Below are 14,525 nucleotides of genomic sequence, written 5' to 3' on the forward strand. Positions count from 1 at the left end.
GACTTGCTTCAGTGGGGCTTTGGTGTTCACTGAGTCTGCCTCTTGAGTGTGTTGCTTATGGATGTGAAGAGTTGTACTCTGGTATGGTCTCACTCTGACCACTGGGTACACTGGCTCTTGAATCTCCAAGGAGGTGCAATGTCAGCCACTGCCTGAGGCCACCCAGCAGGAGCTACAAAGAGATCTGCAGATTTCTCCTCTTCGTTTGGGGTTTGGAAGTGCCCAGATGAGGCCCAGCTGTGAAGCAATGCATGCTGCTGTCTAGGCCTTCTTTTGGAAGCTTTGGCACTCTTTGACCCAGCTGCAGTTTGTTAGGTTTTAAATTGCAAAAGAACAGGCCATTCATATTCAAAATCCCGTGCACCCAGCTTGGCTGGGGCTGTAAATTGGGTGGGGTGGGGGCTCAGGGAATCATCAGGGCGGAGCAAACCACAATGGCTGCCAGTCTGATCTGCCTCAGAGAGGTTCCGGGGTCTCTCTGTCCCGCGGCCCCATGCAGGAACAATGTTCGCTGCAAGCACCTTTGCAAGAAAGCCACCCTCACGTTCCAGCCCGATGCCAGACAGTCCAGTTTCTCCCCGTATGAGTCTAGGTCCCCAAAGTCTTCCCCGGAACTGGAGTTCAGAGCAATTGGGAGCTTGTATCTCCCTCCCGATTGAAAAAGACAACAGCGCACCCAGTTGTCAGCCCGTTTCCGCACGTGCCTCTGTACCTCCGCACTTCTGCACCTCTGCACCTCTGCACCTCCTATCAGTTTCAATGCGCTTTTCTCTTTCCTTCTAGTTGTAGAATTTCCACTTAGCCAGCCTTCCTGTGGTTCTGGATGATATCCGTTTTGTCTTTTAGTTGTAGTTTTGATGTGGTTGTGTGAGGCAGCAAGTAGAAGTGTGTACCTATGCCACCATCTTGGTTCCTCTCACTTTAAGTATTTTTAAAATCTTGATTATCTCTGCATGTATCTTAATATGTTAATATGAAAAAATGGAAATTACTCAATTATATGAAAAAGTCTCATATATAATGAGGTATGCTTTTTCAATAAGACTTTTAGAGAAACATACTTTTAAATGCCAAGGGAATGCTAATGACCACCGAATTCTGCATATGCGCATCATTCATGCTTTTTGGTGTAGAGATATTTTTCTTCTTGAATTTCCCTTGGTGAAGGACTGGGTCTGCTCTATTTCTTTTTCCCATCCCTACTCAGCACTCAACATCTCCCATTATCTCAATTTTTCAACTTACTGTTCCATCAAGTTTGCCCATGGGAGCCCAAGCTTTGTCCTGGCCTCTCCTTTGGGCCAAAGCCATCCTCCTAAGGATCTGATGGGTTAGATATCTTCACTGAGAGTAGTTTGAGGAGTGCTCTCCACACCTGAATAAACATTTGTGTCAATTAATACATATGATAACACTCTCCTTACCTGCAACTGAGACATCAAATACCCTAACCTCCCAAATCAGCAGTATTGGTGCTCTCACTTTTTCAGCAGCATCCTGATATTGCCCACTCCCTCACTTGCAGTATATAGGGGATCTAGTACCCCAGTTTCTTACTGGTTATACTCCAAAAGTGGTGAAATACAAATACAAATTATAGAAAAGTTGGCAGAACAATACAATGAAATACTTTTCCAGACCTGGAGACTAGTGATAATTTTCTCAGCTTTGAAAAAAAAGTTATGAAAGATTGGTAGTTTCAAAATTTCAGAAGCACTTTTATAATGAAGACCAGCAAAACTAAGTCATAAAGGAGAGCAAAAGCCTAGTACAGTGATGGTGAACCTATGACACGCGTGTCAGAGGTGACACACGAACTCGTTTTTTTGGTTGATTTTTCTTTGTTAAATGGCATTTAAATATGTAAAATAAATATCAAAAATATAATTCTTTGTTTTACTATGGTTGCAAATATCAAAAAATTTCTATATGTGACATGGCACCAGAGTTAAGTAGGGTTTTTCAAAATGCTGACACGCTGAGCTCAAAAGGTTCGCCATCACTGGCCTAGTACATGGATGTGTTTATGTATGACAAAGAGTTAATGACCATACTGAATTATGCTTAGATTGCATTTGAATTTATAAGAAAAACATCAAGACACCGAAAATATATGTAAGCAAGAATTGTGAATAGATCATTAGCAATCGAGGAAATATAAATACTTTAAAGGTGAAAACAGTTCATCCTCATTGCTAAACTTAGAAATGCACATAAAATCAATTAAAATACCATTTCAACCCTACAAAGTTGTGTGTGTGGGAGGGTGTTCCACTGAGCTATTTGTGTAGTAGATAAACAGATATGCTAATACAATTCTTATTGAATTTGAGTTGGCAAAACTCTTTAGGCAAGCAATATAACAACCTATAATATTGCCACAGGAATGCCATCTCTGGAAATTTATTATAAAGAGAATTGAATAGGAAAAAATGATCCATAGACAGAAAGAAGCTCATCACAGATCGTCAAATAATAATCACACACAAGCACATAACACACACACACATATGTTTTCTACATTTTTTAAAGTAACACTCAGCATAGACCCTAATAGTATTAAAATGATAATTTTAAATACTGTGTAGTACATAGACGAAGTTTATGATGTAAATGGGAAAAGAATAAAAATCAAAACAAATGAAGAAAGGAATTTACACTGTGACTGTAATTATGTTGTTCATGTCGTTCAAAAGACTGACAGTTTGCAAAACTAAAAATCATGTTAAAATGCTGGGATTATAAATAGTCTATTTTTCTAACATTTCAGCAAGATTTACTCATAGCTACTTTGATTTTGTTCAGAGATTTGTGTCTGGAAGGGTAAATGATTTGTCATTCTCAGCCTTGTCATAACAAAATTATAAAAGTTTTGCTTGCTATGGAAATAAATTCATTCAAATTTTAGTTCACAACTGAACCCTGTTAAAATGTTGATGTACAGAGAGGGGAAAATCTTGGAGAGAACTAGAAGAAAAGTTGAGATTTCTTCTCATTTCAGGAAACCAAAACTGTCATCAATACCCTAAAATACAGCATTGCTCTCTGCTCACTTAACTATATAAACGGCAAAATGAAGTCATGAAGAAAAGGGAGCTGGGACTTGTTTGAAATTATTAGATCATCTGCATGTCAAAGAAAATAGTCACATTATTCTCTAAGGCTAAGCTGAAGTACCTGTGGGCCCAGCTACAGGGAACTGCAAAAACTTCTGATGTTGCACTGACCTAAAGCTCCAGAGAGATCTTTAAACTAAGAAGGATTTTGACAATAAGTTGGAAGAAATAGCTACACTAATTTCAAGGAAAACAAACAAGTCACTGAACTGCAGATATGCCCAGGGATTTCTCCTTTTTATGAACTGAACATGAAAATACACAAATGTGTCTCGACTTTTAGGCATCACAGCATGAGAGCGAAATATTTTTTTATTAAGTTGATTTTATTTTTATTAAAGATAAGTATACCCATAATTTAAAGACACAAAGTTCTATAAGGATTAAAAAACAAACAGCACTTTTATGTGCCCCATTTTCTCTCTCCAGAGAATTCATTTTAGCTAAATCTTTACATATTCACTTCCTTATCCCTAAATAGTTGCTTATAATGCTCTAGCTGGTTTGGCTCAGTGGATAGAGCGTCGGTCTGTGGACTGAAGGGTCCCAAGTTTGATTCTGGCCAAGGGCACATACCTGGGTTGCGGGCTTGATCCCCAGTGTGGGGCATGCAGGAGGCAGCCGGTCAATGATTCTCTCATCATTGATGTTTCTATCTCTCTCTCCCTCTCCCTTTCTCTCTGAAATCAATAAAAATGTATTAAAAAACAAAAAAATAATTGCTTAAAATGATACTTTAATTTTTCCCCATTTGGAGGCACTGTGAAGTAAGTGGGAAATTTCTCCACAAATATACACACACAACTCACATTTCCCAACATACTAACTTCTGAATTTGGTGAAGATAAGTATTCTCAGTTTTATTTTACTAGATTCATGATAGTCACAGCTGAGCTATGTTCTTTACCATGATTATTTTTGCTTTCCTGAACAATATTTTGTTTTCTCTATAGTCTTTTTTCTTTATTTGCTAAGTTTATATGTACTTACCATTGACTTAACCACCTAAATCTTCTCCAGAGGCATGACCCTGTACCTAATATACTGAAACCATTAATTATTGCATTGCTTGCGTTTTTAAAATATATCTTTCAGAACCACCTGTCCTGCATTAGCCTGGGTACCCTCTGAACTTTATATATTCCTTTTCTTAGGAACTTTTCTCATTGATGTCTTGGGCATCTCTTTTGCTTCTCTTCTGTTCTGGAGCCCTGCATATTTTTTTCATCCCATATCTTGCCCTGGTTGGAAACCATATATATAAGAAATACTTGGAATTATTAAGCCATTGCTCTAGTATCTTCCATTTTCCAATGCATCTACTGAGATTATCTAATGCTAATCTGATTGTTTAAATTGTAGATATTCCTGTTAGTATTCTTTGGCAATTTCAGAGTGGTGGGCATCCCCATGGGTCTGTTGCATCCAATGTGCAGTACCCTGGGTGGGAACTTTCACGCTTGGAACTGGTGGTCATGTCTACATGTTTTCTTTGAGTTGCTTCTTTGATGATTTTCTGTACTCTTGCACTATTTCTTCTCTTTCTGGCACTCATACTGTCCTGATGTTGGACAACGTGGTTGGGTCCTTTCATCTTATTTCTTTCTTGCTTTTTATAGCTTTTCCTTTTTGCCTATTTTCTTGCGTTTCCAAAACTTACCTCTTACTCTTATTTAAGTTTTTCATTTCTATAATTTTTTCAATATCCAAGAGCTCAGTTTAATAGCTAAAGTTTCCTTTTCCTAGAAAATCTTCCTTATTATATGGATATAATATATTTTCTTATTGCTCTGAAAATATTAATGATATTTTAAATATGTTCTTTTCCCTTAAATTGAGGGGCCATATAATATAGTGGTTATTGGTATGGATTCCAGTAATTAAGTGCCTTCATTCAAGTCCTGGCCTCACTGCATATTAGTTATGTAACCTTGGAAAGGCTAGTTAACCTTTCAGTGCCTCAGTTTCTTTATCTGTAAAAATTATAAATGATAGAGTTGCTCTGAATACTGTAGACTAATGCCTATTTAATGTTTACAGCAATGCTCAACATCAGGTAAGGCCTATATGTTTTATGTTACATGAGAAGCTAATTATTTGGCTTTTTATTGTTAGGTTTAGACTTTGCAATTTATAAATTATATCTTTAAATATCTTGTGATCTCCAGCAGTATGCTCAGATCTGCTTCTGGAGCACCTAAGAGATGGTTGGAAACTTTATGCATGTCAAGGGTGTTTCCATGTGCAGACTTAAACTGTAGGCCATTTAGTTGGGGAACTCTGGATGTCATCTTCATGTTTTGAACTTGTCATATCTCTTGCCTGAAGAGTACACACCTATCTGCCCTATCTGCCCTATAAGAGAAGGTGGCTGGAAATTTAAACATTCAGTTTAAATTTTTACTTAAAAATTTCTACAAGGTATTTTCATCCACTACTCTGCTTTATGCTTTCTGGAGAACAAAATTCAGACTTCAGTCTGGAAAGGAGGAGCTAAATTAGGGAGAAGATCTGGGTGTCTAACTTCCTTTTAAACAAATGTCTTAATTTAACTTAGGTCTCAGATTTTCCTCTCACTATCTTGAGAATCATGTCACTGATCTGGTAAGTTAGCAACCATCTAACCACAGATTTCCAGGCCCAATGCTCTCAAAAGAAGTGGTTTTATATCTTGTTACAAATCCCTTTGCTATTTTTAATGGGATTTTACAGAGAATAAAGGTAAATGTGAGAGTTCAATTTACCATCTTTAACCAGAAATTGAAATGACTGTTTAAGACAATGAAAGGCAATTATTAGCGGGGAAAAAATTGTCTAAATTGTACCTAGGCTTTTATCTCTATACATTTCCCTTTCTTAGCAAGCATTGATATTTTGGGAATAGCACTTCTGAATAATTGCACCCTGTGCCCATTTAACATTTTTTCTCAATAGCAAAGCAGAAATAACACCTAAGTTCTGAATGTAACCACAGTATACTGCCTCGCCACCCTGGCCCTCTGCAGAGAAAGCCCCAGTAGCACCAGGGCACAGCATCAACCAGCCAGCATTACCTTCTCCACTTTGTGCTTAAGCATGGAAACATACATGAGGTTGTCTATTTGTGAGTTGCTATATGTCAAATGGTACCAAAAGGAAATTTCAAGAGTGGCATAGGAATTCTGAGAGAGCATAGAGAAGCATACTCTTTGGAAATGATTCAGAAAGGCTCCACAGAAGAGAATGAGAAAGTGAGAGAGAGAGCAGCAGTCAAAACAGCCATTTCCCGTGTGTGTGGCATGGTGAGGGAAGGGTTACTTTTACATTCGAATCTGATACAAGCAGCACCTTTAAATAGAACATGCTTTAGGGTAAGAGTTATTTCAGGAAAGGTCGTTCTCACCTCATACTTCTTTGGGGAGGCAGCAAGTTAAAGGAGTTAAATTGGAAGTAGGTGTATTATTGTGTAAAAGGTGCTTTCAGCTATGCTAATTAATATTGTCAGGCTTAACTATTCATCTAGTCTATTTTTAAAAATATATTTTTATTGATTTCAGAGAGGAAGGAAGTGGGAGAGAGAGATAGAAACATCAGTGATGAGAGAGAATCATTGATCGGCTGCCTCCTGCATGCCCCACACTGGGGATCAAGCTCAAAACCCGGGCATGGGCCCTGACGGAGAATCAAACTGTAACCTCCTGGTTCACAGGTGGGTGCTCAACCACTGTGCCATACCGGCTGAGCTATTCTATTTTTTTAATTAAATAAAATTATAATTAAATGGAGATTTGATTCCATATCTCCAGGGTTACCACAATGGGGTTTATAGCAACCGCTATCACTAAGACATTACCTCAGTGGAGCCATGATGGCTCCATTCCTCCTGTAGGAAAAGATCCAGTGGAAGAGGGTAGCCCTTTCGGTATTGTACCGTCAAACTTATTCTGCACACAGCTTGCCCACAGCATCTGCAGCAGAGCAGCTTGACACTGAGTCATGTGAGCTCATCGTCTTTGAAGCACTGAGTCTGTCCACAACATGTTCTAGCTGATCTAAACGTCTCAACCATCATTGACATCAGAAGAACACGGTGGATGATTTAGGCATATACGAAATGCTAAAAAGTGAAGCATTTCTCCTCCTGCCTGTGTTCCATCAGGGATTCCTGGAATTCTATATAATAAAGCCTAATATGCAAATTGTCCCCTTGAGAGGTTGTTCGACCACTCACTATGACATATGCTGACCACCAGGGGGCAGCGCGGAACATGGCAGGTGTCCACAACACACTGCTACCTCTTGCTGGCTATCTGGGGGCAGGGTGACAGGGACGGAGGTGTGGTGAGAGTGTGGGGTGTCCACCAAACTCGCTCTCACTTCCCCTGATACCCTCCCCCAAGATGTCAGGGCTCACATGCCAGGGAAGCCCCTGTGCTCAGGTGCCAGGCACCTGCAAGGAGCCCACGGCCTCTTCCAGGTGAGCTGGGCTGTAGCCGCCGAGACCCCAGGGTTCGTGCAGGAGACAGTCTGCAAGGCCGGCCAGGAGAGAGCACACTGCCCACCCAGCTTCTGTGCAGCTCCACTGGGCAGCCCAGAGGCTCATGTTGTGCCCTGGCCGTGCTCACCACATCTTCGCATGGGGACTTAGGCGCCGTGACTTAGGCAGAGGGGTCACAGGAGGCCCGGGGGCCCAGGTGCTGCCCAGGGCCCAGAGGTCAGATGGGACCTGCCATTCCACACCAGACGCTTGCGCTTCCATCACCGGCCAGGCCTAGAAACCGCACCCATGCATGAATTTTGTGCATCAGGCCTCTAGTTATCAAATAATTTGTACAGCACAACTGCTCTACAAATTTCTCTGAGCTAAACAGAAGTATTCGGATTTAGCTCAAAAAATAAAAAAAGTATATTCAATTCTTAAACTTAATCAAACTCCAGATGTTCTATTATACAGGGTGGGGCAAATGTAGATTTATAGTGGTGAGTATGCGAAACAGAGTTTATTCTTGTATTATTATTTATTAATACTCTGTTTCACATACTCACACCCGAAAACCTACATTTGCCTCACCCTGTACACTCAAATTTGAGATAGGCATGCTGAAAAAAAATATCTTTGATGTACAAAAAGATTTCTATTGTATATTGTATTCCTAGCACTTGTTTTGCTTAGCACACATTAAAATTAGATCACTGATTGATCATTATTTACTTTTTAAAAATTACCTGTATTTATAAGTGTAAATATGTATTCTATACTTATGTATTTTATATACATATGCATTTTTGTGAACAAAATAGTTGATCTGGTGATATTTCCTATGCCAGTTTACTAAGCCCACAACAGCATGTATCTCCACCAAGCAACATAACTCACACCTCTGACTGCATATTAGGTTTTGATTTGGAGAGGAACGGTGAATAAGATTATGCCATCATGTGGAAAAGTACATTTAAAATACCTTAGGCAACGATATTCATTATAAAATATCAGGAACTTAAATCACCGACTCCCCATTATTTTCTTTTCTTAAATCACACACAAGCCGGAAGACAGAAATGTGGCTGGTTGCCGAGCTGAATGAAGAGTGTGCGGGTCACACACCGCCTGTTCAGAAACGCGCTCCCTGATGAAGATGGAAACTGTAGAGAATGTTAATGGAAAGACAGAATCTAAAGTTCCTCTGCAGAGGCTATTACCGGACACAAATGAAAAATGCAGAGCGCAGTGCTCTGGGCTCTTTGGCCCATTCTGCCGAATTGAAAGGGAAAATTGAAAAGGCTCCAATTATCCCATTTATTACCTTGATGAGTTTTTATAACATGAAATGAATTTTGTGATTAATGAGGATTTTATGAAGACTGTACGTAAAAAAAAAAAACTTCATCTACGAAAAGCAAATAGCATTATTTTCTGGCTAGTGAAGGTGAAAATGAAATGCAAAACAAAGTTGATTGACTCCCATTTAATATATAAAAGGTAGCACTAGTTAATAGAGTATTGATTAAAGATATAAAAAGAGATGGTGACAATTCATCAACTATCCTTGTTCTGGGTCCTCGGTGTGGCTGCTTAATAAACATCTTTTCTTATCATTGATTCATATTTTTATGTTACTCTTTTCATACCTTGTTTCTTTTTCCTATAGACATATCAAAATCACACAGTAACATTACAGTAGCACATACTCATGCAAGAAAATATTATTTTAAAAAACTCTTATTTTAACATTTTAAATGGGATTGATCTTAAATAGGTGCAGGCGCCAAAGGGCTGGGATACATTTAATTACATCACATCAGCCTTAATTAGTCAGTTAATTCAGGCACAAAACTGTAATTGAGATATAGAGAAATATATCTATAATGTATGTTTTGTTCATTAGTAAACTAATTTGAACATATGATCAAATACATGAAATTTATAAATTGTTTTTATAAAATATTTATACATAGGACCATCTTTACAGCATATCAAATTGTAAAACAATTTTTAAATCTTTGGAAAATGCTTGATTTTCTTATTAAATTTATCTTCTTTTTCCTTTTACAAGATGTACTCTCCACAAAGAGACAACTTAACCTCACACACGCACACACGCACACACGCACACACGCACACAAAATTTCTAGCAAAGTGAAAGAGAAGAAACACACAAGCTGTCTCTTCCCAGGGTCATGCATAAACAACGCCCAATCCTAATTCAGGAAAAGATGTTAACTACTTTATATGCAACAACTGCTTCCTTTGTTTTCCTCTAAATAATGATACATAAAGTGATGGGTAAACCCCTCAGGACTATACTTCTGCCCTCATGAGAATACATCATGGAGTACATAACATTCTGCAACTCACAAATCTTAGCAGTAAATAAATTATGGGGGAAACCACCCTGTTTATAGTATAGTGTTTTAAGCATTTTCTTCTTTTTCTTGACCCACAGATAACTTTGCCCTGTGGTTGGCATTTTGAACCTAAGCAAGAAATCAGCAACTCTGTGAAATCAGTGCCAATCAATCCTACTCCATGTCTCTATCTTAATGGACTCTTATCCAGCACAGGATAAATGGCCAGCTTAACACTCAATCCAATTGGTAATCTGGTCAGGTGGCCCAAGAAACCTCTACCTACAACCAAGGGACAAGCCAAGGGAAAATACATCAGATAATTATATTTATCCCACATAGATTTCATAGATATTTTTAAACATATAAAACCAAAAAATACAGTAACGCATTGTATGTAATGATGATGGAGAAACAGGATTAAGCATTACCCTCCTCCTTGAAGTGATATAATCAGAGAGTAAAAATATTAGATCGATCAGTATTTTAAAAGGAAGTACAAGATTTTAGACTTGAAACAGACAAAAACTTTGCATATCTTTTGCTCCAAATTTCTCATTTATGTTAAAAAAAGAAAATAGATTTATAGCACATCTCTGTATGCCTACCATTTATAGTCAAGTGTAATTACTTTTGCCATTTACCTTCCAAGATAATAGAAACTAATAGCATTGTGCTGAAATAATTTTGAAGCGACATTAAAAAGCTGCTGAATATAGTTAAGTATTATTATTAATCACTAGATTCAGGATCAATACAGCTTCACATTAAATTTAGCTTAGCCTGAGTTATGCCTGAAGATATATTTAACCATTATGTGATGTTTCTACATAGCTATATAGATCATACAACCCAAATTTTCCATATTCATCGCCATGTTAAATATTATATTTCAGTGTCAGCAAATGCTTCCTGTTTTTTATTTTGAAAAATTTAGTCACTTTATATATTAGTGATATTTCATGATTCATAATAGTTACCTGGCATAGTCTAATTAAAATTTCCTCTTGCTGCTTTACTAAATACAATTCCATATGGCCGTGGTCGGCAAACCGCGGCTCGGGAGCCACATGCGGCTCTTTGGCCCCTTCACTGTGGCTCTTCCACAAAATACCACGTGCGGGCACGCACGTACAGTGCAATTGAAACTTCGTGGCCCATGCGCAAAAGTCGATATTTTGTGGAAGAGCCACACTGAAGGGGCCAAAGAGCCGCATGTGGCTCGCAAGCCTCAATTTGCCGAGCCACAGTTTGCCGACCACTGCCATATGGAAATACCATATTATTTCCAAATTTTATGAGTCCATAATCACATATTTTTATTGAATTAATCTAAAATGTTAGTATAAACAAAAAAGATAATACTACAGTGTTTGCCGTCCTTCAAGTTACTAAATCAGTATTAGTTACAATGTGCAGAATATCAATCACTGCTCAGTCTAAACAAGTGGGCAAAGAGATTTTCCCTCAAGGGACATAGGAACACACTGTGCACAATACCGGCAGCATCCATAGTAACTTAGGTTTGTAATACTTCTCATAGTTTATGAAGGAATTTCACATTTATTTTTATATTTTGTTCAGATTAATTCTATAAGGTTCCCATTTTAAAGAGGCCAAGGTGCTGGAGCAAGACCCTCCGTGATAGGATTGCATCAAGTTAGCGTGTCTGTGTGGGTCCTTAGGAGAGAGGTTATGACTGACAAGTGGGCAGACAACCAGCTCCCAGGAAAAAAGTTTCCCAAGCTGCTGTTTAATGAGACTCTCCCTTTTAATATTTCAAGTAGTATGGAGGAAGATAAATTCAAGGTACTCAGAGTTGGCCAAAAATAAGTTTGGATGGAAGTTGAGAGAATAGATGATTCTGTACATAATTTAATGGGGGTATTTTTTTTACTTATATATTCATTCCTTGCCTGTTTACTAGGAAGAGGTCAGCTGATCTGAACAAAAAAGAACAAACCAAAAGAAAGAAATATGCCCTTAAAAATGGGAGTATAATAATTATTAAACATGGACACAAATTCTTCTACACTCCACCCATTAAGAGATATTCTCCTTACCCTTAAATCAGGGTGGAATTGTGACTGATACAATTATAGAGTGTGATATACGTAACACCAAATGGCTTATGAGGATAGTCCCTATAAAACACACAGATTCTGCCTTGTTTAACTGGAACACTCACTTTTTAAGCCCAAGCCCCATGTCTGACTACCGTGATGCCTCCAGAAGCATCATCCAGAGATGCCAGTGAAGCTGTCTCCAGATGATCTGGCCCCCAGTCGCTCAAGTCACTCACAGCCCCCTGGGTCTTCCTAGCTGTGCCCCGAACACTGCGGAGACAAACTCCCCACACCGTGCCCTTTCTAAACTTCTGATTCACAGGACCTGTGAACATAAGAAGACAGGGGTGGTTTAGTACCTTTAAGATTTGAGGTAGTTTGTTATAAGTAATAGAGAAATGCTACAATGGATTATTTTGACATTTGTCAAGGAAGGGTTTGGATTTTATTCCCACTTCTTCCTAAGAGCAAGGCTTTGGTATGACAAATAAGAAAGACCCAATTTGCTTTGTAATGGATACAAAATAGCTAAGAGAGGCAGTCAAAAATCTCAATATAAAATATTTGTTGTTTCTGTAGCTATTTCCCTCTGGAAAAAGTGAAAGATGTAGATTTCAGGATGATCTGTTGCATTAACAACACAGAGAAATAGAAGAACCTTGCCTTTCCCTTAAACAAAGCAGTCTAAGGCGGGTATAGTGGTGGAAATTACAGAAACACACACACACACACACACACACACACACACACACACACACCAAAAAAACCCAAAAACAAACAAACAAGAAAACATGGAGAGGAGGGGAGAGAGAAAAAGAGATGCCAAAATGCCCATCTGAGGTGGATGCCATGTGGATGAGTCCAGAAAATGTTTGCATCATGCTCTGGACCATCTACTTATGATTCCTTCTGCTAAAGGGAATGGCAACAGAAGGGGTTATATTTTGGAAGGTTCTTCTATTAGGCTGTTGAATAACCACTTTGGAAATGATTCCAGTAAATCACTTTTAAAATCTCTTAGCAAAGTTGTTAAAATGTAACCAAACAGTAAAATGAGAATGTTGCCACCTGGCAGTAGGGTACCATCCCTGTGTCAACTTGGGACTCATACAGGGAGCAGCAAGGGGGGTGGAGGGAAGGTGAGTGACGCCTACACTCAGAGAACTAGCACACCCTCAATCCCAGTTTTCTAACACCTTGTTCAGGGCTTCTAGCCATCTTGAAACAAGAATAAAGCACCCGCCAAGGACTGAACGCCACCATCTAGATATAAACAGAATATGGAGAATCCTATCTAATAAAAAGGTAATATGCAAATTAACCATCACTCCAACACAAAGATGGTGGTGCCCAGTCCCCTCAGGCCCGCCGGAGTCCCCAGTCCTTTCAGCCCAAACTGATTACTATGGCAAGTGGGCTGGGAAGGTTTTCAGCAAGTGTGAGAAGCAAGTGTGAGAAGTGCCTTGGCGGGATGAGGGAGAGCCGGCAGGCTCAGGGCCAGTGCGCCCCACCTCCCACCTCGGAGTTTGGTTCTGAAACCACAGGGACCTGCTCCAGCGCAGGCCGAGGAGGAAGCACCGCTGCCGCCCGCCCAGCCCCAGGTCACTGGTTAAGGAAGTGGGTCCAAGTTGCAGCCACCAGGCCTGGCGGGGCTGTCTCACCCCGGACCATCGTGGCTGAGCTTTGGCAGGTGCGAGGGCCTCCGGGATCACTGTCTGCCACCCGGCCGGCCCCAGGTTGAACATTTTAATGAAAATGGGATGCCTGCGCCCCTCCCCACTGCGCCCGGTCCCCGGGGAAGAGAGGGCAGCAGGATCAGGGATGCAGCATCAGGACCCTGTTCGGAGGCACTGGGGCTCGGGAGGGGTTGGGGCAACCTGCAGGCGCGCTATAAGGAAGAGGTGCTGAACCACCAGGACTCTGAGGGCTGGCTGCTGGAGGCGCAAAGGTGCAGACGAGGCGGCTCTTGCCGGCGCTGAGCTCAAAAAGCACATCTATAGCCTGATGGACGAAATCGCCTTTCTGAAGAAGGTGCATGAAGAGGAGCTCGCCAACCTGCAGGCACAAATCCATAGGCTCAGATCTCCATGGAGATGGACGTGTTCTCCAAGCCCGACCTCTCCGCTTTGCTCAAGGACATCCGCGCCCAGTAGGAGAAGCTGGCTGCCAAGAACATGCAGAATGCCGAAGAATGGTTCAAGAGCCGCTTCACCGTGCTGACCCAGAGCGCTGCCAAGAACACTGACGCAGTGCGTGCCGCCAAGGACGAGGTGTCCGAGAGCCTCCACCTGCTCAAGGCCAAGACCCTGGAGATGGACGCGTGCCAGGGCATGAAAGAAGAGCTGGAAAAGCAGCTGCAAGAGCAGGAGGATAAGCAGAACGCCGACATTAGTGCTGTGCAGGACACAATCAACAAATTAGAAAATGAGTTGAGAACTACAAAGAGTGAAATGGCACGATATTTAAAAGAATACCAGGACCTCCTCAATGTGAAGATGGCTTTGGACATTGACATTGC

At 40.3% G+C, this 14,525-nt stretch overlaps 1 pseudogene; it reads left to right on the plus strand.

The window, feature by feature from the left end:
* Positions 1–13,478: 13,478 nt before the first annotated feature.
* Positions 13,479–14,523, plus strand: LOC102247560 (annotated as a pseudogene).
* Positions 14,524–14,525: the final 2 nt, after the last annotated feature.

This window comes from Myotis brandtii, unplaced genomic scaffold (genome assembly GCF_000412655.1).
Source record: "Myotis brandtii unplaced genomic scaffold, ASM41265v1 scaffold319, whole genome shotgun sequence".
Lineage (NCBI taxonomy): Eukaryota > Metazoa > Chordata > Mammalia > Chiroptera > Vespertilionidae > Myotis > Myotis brandtii.